A 10,304-nucleotide genomic window follows, 5' to 3' on the forward strand; every position below is an offset into this window, starting at 1 on the left:
ACCAACACACCGGCGCCTTGCCTGAAAACACATTTACGGCCTTGCTATAGGGATAACTGCGCTCGGCAAAATGAGTATTTCCTATTGTTTATATGGTTACAGGTGCCATCTCAAGCTTAACCTTAACATGTCCTATGGTTGGTGGTCACTATTTTTAAACAAGTGGATGGTATGTGCTGCTTTGAAGACACCCCCCACCTTTTTTTTTTTTTTTGTATTGCTCAGGTCCTTAGACTCCAATATGGGATTTGACAGAGGGACCTTTTGTGGAATTACAGGTATCTTTATTAATATACAAGTGTCCTCCTGTAAACGACATCAATCATATAATTTATACATGTATTTAAGGCAAGTTGTAAATGTCTGAAGTCCTTGTTTAGGTTTAATAAAATAGAAACATAAATCATGCTACTACTGCCTCAAATGTTCTAATTTCGATATTGGGAGTGGTAATATGGTGGCCTCGCAGCTTCAAAAGTCTTGGCCTATCAGCTATCCAGTTATAGCTATATATACACAGATCAGTGGTTGAGACGAAATGACAGAACCTCAACGTCCGAGCAAGGTGAACATGGGAAGCAGCCGAGAATGATGTGGCGCCTCCATAAAATACAGTTGATTCCTAACTCCATACAAAGTACCATTTCCGGGGTAAACCAAAGCAGTCATCATTCCAAGTCACCAGGTGGCGCTAGTGTGTAAAGCCCCGGTCAACAAGCAGCTGATGAAGGTTGGCGTTAATTAGCGTTATAATTGGCGGCAGGTGTGCACAAGGGCATATATTAAGTGAAATGCACAGGTGCGGCAAAATGTTGATAGCTATAGGTAAGTGAGCAGACCAGCAAATGTTTGCCGTTTGTTGCCGTTTCTCACGACGATACTTTGTTGCAGGATTTCCACACCTGACGAGCACGACAGCGTTTGAGGTGAGCACAACACGTCACAATTCATTGTTTGTTAAGCACAGTTCCCGTTTCTCACGACGATATTTTGTTTGTTGCAGGATTTCCACACCTGACGAGCACGGCAGTGTTTGAGGTGAGCACAGCACGTTACAATTCATTGTTTGTTAAGCACAGCTCCCGTTTCTCACGATGAAATTTTTTGTTGCAGGATTTCCACAACACGACAGCGTTTGAGGTGAGCACAGCACGTCACAACTCGCTCAATTTGTTTGATTTTAGCGCATGGTTTCTTTTTGCGGTTTCAAATCATTTTCTGGATATGTTCATTCATATGAAGTTTGTCATTCCTTGTCATTTCATCACGTTTCTGAGAATTTGCACTTGTGTGTTTTGCAGGCAAAAAGAGGAGGCAAAGAAACAAGCGGCACAAAAAAAGGTATGTGGTGGAGCGTGTCAACGTTTTTTTTTTTTTTTTTTTTTTTTTTTTTTTTGTAGCTAGCGACTCAACGGCTCGTTTCTATGAGTCGTGTTAATGTAGTTTGCCACTTGACATATTTTAACAAACGCTTGCAGGAAATCAAGCTCTCGACATTTATCAGTTTTAAACAATTTAAATGGCTATTGCATTTAAGTGTTTCGGCAAGCTGGACATAAACATTTTTTTCTAATCGGGTCACAAAAGGACTTGAAAAATGAACAAATGCAACTTAAATGACAGCAATATTTTTTTTTTTTTCTTGGGAGGGGGTTAATATAGCAAAGGTTTTAGTGATTTTCTTGACAATTATTGAAGCTCTTAGCCGCATCTGTACTTGTTAAGTACAGTACAACACTTGTGGAAAATATCATCGTTAAGATGTGAAATCTAGCTTGACAGAAGGTTCTTGCAGCCATCGACGGGCATCTTTGCCAATTCTTCATGGGGGGTGAAAGGTCTTCACTTTCACATATTGGCTTTGTTTGCCAACTTTTCTTCGTCTCATCAGATTCTCTATTCGATTTAAGTTGGGTGATGGCCACTTCAGCATCTTCCAGCACTTTGTCTGCAACCAAACTGACATTTGGAGGCACGCTTGCACTTGTTGCCCTTTTGGGAGCTCAAATGTCTCCTAAGCTTCAGCGCTATCATCACACTGTATCGGTCTTCTAATAGATTTAACGGCACCTTGAATGTCCACGTGGCCGAGTCAACGCTTGTACTTTGGAGTCAATCAGGAGCATGGAAGGCTTAAGCTCACACTCTGCACTTTTTTTTTTCTTCTTTTCATCCCTCAGACAAATAAATTGTACAGCTGACATCCCACCACGTTTGCTGGAGATATCAAAGTAATCACCAAAAGCATAGTCTTTCTGCCGCACCCGCGAGTCATTTCCAGAGGCTTTTAAATTTGCCACTCGTGCCTCAAGTTGTCTCCATTGAAATGCTTCTTTTCAATCTCTTGCTGATGAAAGAAAATGACCTGTCTTGACTTCTTTGAGCATTACCCGGACTTCACCATTTTGCAAAGCCGCCAATGACTGTCTAGAAGGAGGAATCAAATTTACATTTTCTTAATTTTTGACTGTCAAGGTTCTCTTGAAACCTGATTAAAACAATTGATACTGAAAGGATGTTTGTTGGCTTTGAAGTTGCTTTGGTGTATATGACAAGTTCTTATTTGAGGTGATTATATATTTAAAAAATAAATAAAAAATCAAATGTTAATTGCTGCCTGCAGAGAGGCTTGAATAATTTTGAACCAAAGTATATATGTAGTTGATGTACCTGATTTGTATTAAATTTTGAAACGCTAAACTTCATTATTTTTTTTTTTGGCAGCACAGCAACATTTTGTAAAATGTGCTTAATCAGAAACACATTTGGTTTGTTTGTAATTGTGCATGTAGTGTAGCATATTGTACAGCCTTTTATTTTTAATTGTGTAAAATTTTAGTACTCTTCTAAAAAAAAAACAACAACTTGTGATCCTTTTGCAGGTATATGGGTCAGTGAAGAAGTAGCGGCATGACCAGCACCAAACCAATCTGGCTTTTGTTTTACATTGAGGATGATGAACCGGCTGACAGGAGCCCAGGTAACAAGTTCACACGACAAAATCAAACCTTCCTTCCCACATTTTTGTCTGTGCTCCATTCCCTGTGATGACGGGTGGAAAGGCACCGCTGGCCGGCTGGCAGGCGGGTCAGCCGCCCCCTTTTTTTGCGGCTGGTCCGCTTGTTGGCCGGTCGGCGGTGCCTCTTCCACCCGTCACCAAACGGGGAATGGAGCTAGCTTAGCTCAGCTAAGCTAACCTAGCTATTGCTAAGCTAGCCTAGCTAAGCTAGCATGCTAGCTAGCTAGCCTCCTGGCTAGCTAGACTGCCGCCTAGTTGCGGAGTAAACGGTTTCCTTTTGTTCCTGTGATCTGTGTTACTACAGCTGTTGCTGTAATTTTTGTTTCCGTTATCTGTTTTGCAGGACAGCTGGGTGGCGATCAAGAAGGGACTGGCACCCAACCAATCTGGCTTTTTTATTTTGCGGATGATGAACCGGCTGACACGAGCCCAGGTAACACAAGTTCACACGACAAAATCAAACCTTCCTTCCCACATTTTTGTCTGTGCTCCATTCCCTGTGATGACGGGTGGAAAGGCACCGCTGGCCGGCTGGCAGGCGGGTCAGCCGCCCCCTTTTTTTGCGGCTGGTCCGCTTGTTGGCCGGTCGGCGGTGCCTCTTCCACCCGTCACCAAACGGGGAATGGAGCTAGCTTAGCTCAGCTAAGCTAAACTAGCTATTGCTAAGCTAGCCTAGCTAAGCTAGCATGCTAGCTAGCTAGCCTCCTGGCTAGCTAGACTGCCGCCTAGTTGCGGAGTAAACGGTTTCCTTTTGTTCCTGTGATCTGTGTTGCTACAGCTGTTGCTGTAATTTTTTGTTCCTGTGATGTATTTTGCAGGGCGAATGGGTCGAGATCAAGCAGGGACTGGCACCAAACCAATCTGGGTTTAGTTTTATGTTGCGGATGATGAACGGGCTGACATGAGACCAGGTAACACGAGTTGACATGACAAAATAAAACTTTCCTTCCCGCATTTTGTCTGGGCTCCATTCCCTGTAGCGGGTGAAAAGCCACCTTGCAGGTTGGGTGGACAGCTTGCTGTTTTGTGTAACCCTAAACTGGACGTTGGTTTATCCATCTTATTTAAAGAAAATGAGCCACAGTTGATTGTATGTGACCCAACTGGTCAGGATTGGCCAAAAGTGGCTTGCGGTAAAAATCTCGTTTATTATTGGTTCAATAAATGTAAACAAACCTCCACATGTGGCTGACTAGTCATTTCCTTGCCACCTCCTTTGACAGCAGCAAAAAGGCAGCGTTAGAAAAAATGGCTAAACTCCGGGCGTCTTAATATTGAAGGGGGGGGAAAAAAAAGGCTCAATTTCCTGGCCAAAAGTAGTCGGGACTGGTTTCACGGTTTCTGCATGATTTGCTGGTATGTCGTGATCAGTCGGGCAAAGTAGTCAGAACGCGATGCGGAAGGTAAAAGCAAGAGGTGCGTCATCATTGAAGACAATTTTCCGTGGTTTGTTTTTCAAAATGTTTTGCGGCACAGAAGCATATCATTGCTTAGTGGTTTGAAACTCATTTAAGGCCTAAAGCGCCTGGCCAAAAATGCCTCTAAGACAATAACGCACCTGTGGCGTTCACATAAACCAAAGTGTAGAATTATTACAGCTGTCAAATGATTAAATTTCTTAATATTCAGATTAATCACATCTTAGAATTTTGATTAATTACTGACTTAAAAAGGCTCCCCAAACATATTTTGCCCGATAAATTTTAAGCGCACCAGTTAATTGCACAACATTTAATGTTATGAAGACGTCTTCAAAAATTTACATCTACTGCGTACGCTCATCCTGCTATTTCTAGTCATTTACATAATTTAAAATGGGCGGGGGGGGGGGGGGGGGGGGGGGGGGGATTACTTACGGCATATGTAAACATTTATTAAATGCTTTATTTTAATGCATGTAATTGTTTATTGCTGAAACTCCAACTACCTTTAACGTAACCATCTGCGTCAAAATTAATAGTGTGATTAATCTGTGGTAATACAATGATTAATGTGATAATTTTTTGTGATTAATTAGTTAACGCTTTAACTTTGACAGCACTAGTAATTATGAACCTTAAATTATTTTTTTTAATCAACAAATGTATATAAACTCCATATTTTTACTTTCAACACTGGAGCGCAGTTGTATTAACCTCCAACGATTTGTCGTCCCTTCTGTTACAAAGCTGTCAATTTAACATCTTCATGGTCTACAAACATTTAACGGTGCGTCATTCGACTTGTTACACTTGATGTTCTTCCTCCCGTGCCGCCGTCAATTGCATCATTTATTTCATAACTCCCGCCAATCTGCGTCAACCATAAATGTTTGACTAAAATTCCAGGACATGCTACGAGGCAGTGTCGCCCTCTCGTGCATATTCTGATGCATTTTAATGGGCTAAAAGACCAAGAATTGGTAAAAAAAAAAAATGACATATGCGCCCGCGGGTTGAAAGGCAGAAGAGAGCTGGAGCACGTTAGAAGCGCAGTCAAGCACTTTAATGGGGTAAAAACATGGTAGGCGACTGGAAATGAAATAATTGCCAAAAAGAAGCTTGACTTGATTATTTTTTTTTTTTTAACCATTTAGTTAAACAATCTAATCCATGCAAAACTTTGTTGATGACAAGACAGTCTGAAGGAGTAATTTTGTTAACGGAAACTTAAAAAAATAAAAATAAAATTCCATCAATGCACATTTTTCACAAGACTAAAACCTTTATCAATAACGTACTAAATCAGTATGCATTTTCATAGACTCATGAATACTATATGAAAATGTACTTTACTTAATAAAATCTAGAGGCATTTTAGTTCATGAACAAAGTGAAAAATGTTTTGGGGAAAAAAAAAGAAGCAAACGGCTAGAAAGTTCCAACAGAGTTAATCCGACCGCTAACAAATGCTTGCTAACTTACTCGCTTGTAGCATGAAGCCATAGTAGCCACTTGTTGATATACTGTATTTGTGTGCCAAGTTGTTTTTAATCAAAAAGATCTGAGAAAATTTAACGTGAGTTTTCGATCAGAGATGTTCAACATATCTGTTGACAAAAAAATATACAGGGGTCAAATGAAAAACGTAGTTTTTGACTAAAAGTAGAAAAATAAATGGACTAAAATGCTTGATCCATAGTTGACTAAAAATTAGGGATGTTTGATACCACTTTTTTCAGACCCTCAGTACTCGCCGATACCAGTAGGACATTTTGACCAAAAAAAAAACTCACTAAAAGATATTTTTAAACAAATATATTTCCTTTAATTTTGACAATAAAAAAAAAAAAAAACAGCAGTCACTCTTCAATAGTCTTAACGCTCAAAATTAAACAAAAATGCGCTTTTACTTTAAGATTCACAATTTTGAAGTATTTCCAAACGGTGAAGTTTTGGTGAAAAACTGCTGCAAGCTAGCGCCAGTTACAGGCAAGGAGGACTCGCTTAACGTCTTCCCCCTCTGCCATCGGTCGCTTGTACTCGTCTGCGTCACGAGTACTCGAGTACTTGAAAAAAGGCTGGTATCTCGATACGATACCTGGTATCGGTACTGTCCCATCCCTACTAAAAATAGACTAAATCAAAATGGTATGGGGCGGACTAAACCTGATTTTGGAAACTAGCAAGTGATTGAAACTGGATTAAAAGAGACAAAATAAAAAAAAGCAGGATAAAATTACCACGTCTCTGTTCCCTCGTTTTCCGCTCTGTTTAGTTTCCAAAAATACTTGCAATAAATGAAATCTGCAAAGTAATTACCTTGTTTTACTTTTATAATAAATGTTAAGGCTCTAAAACCCCTGACCAGTTTATACACTTTTGTAATTGAGACATTTATATTTTTTTACATTCTCAATTTTCAAGCCTTTCTAAATGTTATAAAATTAGGTACATTACTGTTGGGAAAAGCCTATAAAATTGTGCTTTAAAAAAAAATCAGCAAAGCAGCAAGGCGGTGAAAAGTAAACATAGCAAGGGGACACTTAATGTTTAAAAAAAAAAAAAAAAAAAAAAAAAGTCCTTTGTGACCTTCTGGAAGTGTCCACCCTATTTGCAGCTGACCTGTTGGTCAGCGGTGCCTTTCCCACCCAGGGAATGGAGCTCGCTAGCTAAAATGAGGTCATGTTGAGCTGTTTGTGATGTGTTGCAGGCCAGATGGGTTGAGATGAAGACGTGACCAGTATCAAACTCATCTTCCTCCCCTGCCAGCTGCCAAGGACTGAAACATTTAATCCAAACACAACTGTGAGTTTCTTTTTGGCTTCTCAGGGATACTTGACTCATTGAGACATTTTTAGCAGTAAAGTCAGTTGTTAATGTGTAACGTGACTATTTTTCATGTACAATTAATACCTTTTGAAAAAGTAATCTTTCTACTTTCTTTAGCCTGATGACATCACCTGTGCTGAGGAAGTAGGTAATGACCAATCATGGCTCACTTTTTTTCTGGGGTTGGTCAGCAAACTGAGCCATGATTGGTGGTTGCCTACTTCCTCAGCACAGGTGATGTCGTCAGTCGACAGAAAGTAGAAAGCTTCCTTTTTGAAAAAGTATTGTATATGACATATAGTCAAGTTAGCACATTACTTACAAACTAACATTTTACTGCTGAAAATGGCTCAATAAGTCAAGTATCCCTTTATGGGTGGGCCAATAAAATAAATAAAAGTGCTTAAGGTTACAACTTTGTCGTTCAAGTACTCTGAATGCACCATGACGCTTGTGGCAAGCCAGGAACAAATAATGTTATAATCTTGAAGTATGTTTTAAAGGCAGCGTGTGTAATAAAACACTGATGTTGCTCTAAAATAAAATGCTGATTTAGAAGCATGCATGCTCCGTAAGCCTACTCCCACTTCCTATTATTCCTGAGTGGCAGAAGCTAACTGGTAGTCGCTGAGTTTTTAAAGGTTTAATTTTCCCCCCTCCAAATAACGTTCCTCCATTGTTCAAATGGGTTAGTCTAGCCTCCCCATTTAGTTGATCAGCCGGGGATAGAATTACAGCAGGCCCAAAAAGTGTTTTCTATTGTAAAAGTTTGCAAATATTGATCAAGGGTTTCAGTTTGTCAGTCTCCACTACTAGAGCGGAATCTTCCGTTCTGTGTGTAGCCAAACACCTCAGCTCCTTTTTTTCCAGTATGTACTAAGCAACTGGTACAATGTGTATCGCTTATACCACTTGATGGTTAAAAAGATTGCTTAGTCAGTTTGCCTTTTTTTACAGCAGTAAGTTTTGTGTAGAAATAATGCGGTAACCATTTTTCAAGTTTTTTTTTATAGTGCTTGCAAACAGCTGTTGGTGCACAAGCAGTAATACCTTTCCAACCACAATTTGTGACTTGCTGTTGGCAAATGACATCATACATGTCCCACCACTAGTGTGACATTGGTCATGTGACTTTAGCAAACTGAGCCCTTATTGGCAGTTGTCTGTTTTCAGAGCATGTGGGATGTCGTCTGCCAGCAGCAAAATGTATTTCAAGGTATTGTAAAAGAGTTGGAGACAAAATATTGTACTGCTGACAATGGCTAAGTGAGTTAATTCCCCCCAGTTGGTGTTAATTGAAAGTAAACACAAGAATGACAACCACTGTTTAGAAATGGCAAATGCAGCATTTGGCATCTGCCTTATTTTATTGTAGATGGTTGACAAATTAAGAATTGAGTGGTGTGCTTTTCTGTGCGCAGGCGGCTGGTTTTGGCAGACGGGCAGCTCCATGGGATGGTTGCAAAAGTTGGACTCGTCTCTCACCTGCCAAAGCAGATGCAGGCCAGTGTGGAGAGGTAAGCTGACAGACTTTATTGGTTGTGCAGTGAATCCCTGTTTGCAGATCTGCATGTGAAAGTCGGTGTTTAATTTCTTTTCTTGTCCTTCTTGCAGAAAAGCAGTGTGGCGAAAGACAGCAGTTGCATTTGGGACACACAACAAAGAAGGACCCACAAAAGGCAAAGGAGTGAAGACTGAAGAGTTGGAGACATTCATCTCCCAGCTGGCTGAAACTGTTGAAGATGCACATTGTGAGTTGCACATGTCAGCTGGTGTATTTTGTGATCTCTTTGACATGTATCAGTTCCAAACTGTCTTCAATAAACATGCTGAAAAGCATTTCAACTGTCAACTTGTGTCTTTGAAACCTTTCTGAGCAAATGCACACTTACACATCTGTTCATCACAAACAATGTTACAAGTACTTAGTAAAGCAGACAAGGAAGGGTGAATTACATACACAGAATTGTTGCCCAAATACAGGTTATGAAGGCGCAATACTTATTATACCCAATAATACTAGATGGAGGACTTATTAAACATTAACATACCTTATCAAAAATGAGAGGGAAACCTGTCCAATACTTATACCCCCCCATAGTTATATACAATAAATTCAGAAGCTGTATACTTACCCCATAAAATTCATTGGAATTGAATGTGCACTGTTCAGTCTGCATAATTAACCCTCAATACTTATTATACCAAATAATGCTAGGCAGTGAACTTACTATTCATAAAATTACTGCCCCATTATCCAGAATAGTAGTGAAAGCTGAGCCAATACTTATACCCTATATTTATATACAATAAATATGGGACCTGTGTCCATAGCCCATAAAATTCATTGGAACTGAATATACACTGTGTTCAGCCTGCATTATTAAGGCTCAATGCTTATTATACCAAATACTAGGCTAGGAATTACTATACATGAAAGTACTGCCCTATTAACCAATAGAATTTAAAGGTGAGCCAACACATATTATATAGATAATAGGTGTTGAATCTATGCCTTACCCACTAGCGCTACTTGTGTAAGCAAACCAATTGTGTTGGCAGGAAAACTGTCCAGCTTATATTTATACCCGTTATTCTCTGCGTCAGAAATATTAAAGCTCACCTCATAGAAATAATAAATTCAAGCAAGTTGGCATTAGAAATAAGCCGCTTCAATTTATTTATGGGTATACCAAAGGTCAAGGCAAGTATTTACCAGCATCCATGATTTATTCCAGCTCGCAATTGTGCCTCATTTAGTTCACATCCATGAACTCATATTATTATATTTTTGGTTACATGCAATTATGGTAGAAAAAACTGATCACACACAAAAAAAAAAGTGTTGGTCCATATGCGCTCATAGATGAGCTCCATCATTGGCGCCGTGCTGAGCAGGGGAAGAAAGACTCCAGGCATGGACGTCACCAGGAATCCATTGCAAGCATTCATTATTTCGCCTTAGCCACTTCTTCTCTTCTGCTTCGCCAGCGCCACACTGTTGCATCCTGCCAGAAAAAAACATACTTTCCGTC

General features: G+C 39.8%; 1 long non-coding RNA gene across 2 annotated transcripts; it reads left to right on the forward strand.

The window, feature by feature from the left end:
- The first annotated feature begins 775 nt into the window (after positions 1 to 775).
- LOC144007549 (uncharacterized) lies at positions 776 to 9,121 on the forward strand. 2 transcript variants are annotated; one of them, XR_013280216.1, is made up of 11 exons: positions 776 to 825; positions 892 to 926; positions 1,004 to 1,038; positions 1,114 to 1,140; positions 1,302 to 1,341; positions 2,883 to 2,980; positions 3,363 to 3,452; positions 3,838 to 3,930; positions 7,151 to 7,245; positions 8,691 to 8,786; positions 8,884 to 9,121. It is a non-coding gene; the product is annotated as an uncharacterized LOC144007549 (long non-coding RNA). The 2 variants fall into 2 exon arrangements; XR_013280215.1 differs by having other exon boundaries at positions 804 to 926.
- Positions 9,122 to 10,304: the final 1,183 nt, after the last annotated feature.

Source organism: Festucalex cinctus, chromosome 19, assembly GCF_051991245.1.
Source record: "Festucalex cinctus isolate MCC-2025b chromosome 19, RoL_Fcin_1.0, whole genome shotgun sequence".
Taxonomy (NCBI): Eukaryota; Metazoa; Chordata; class Actinopteri; order Syngnathiformes; family Syngnathidae; genus Festucalex; species Festucalex cinctus.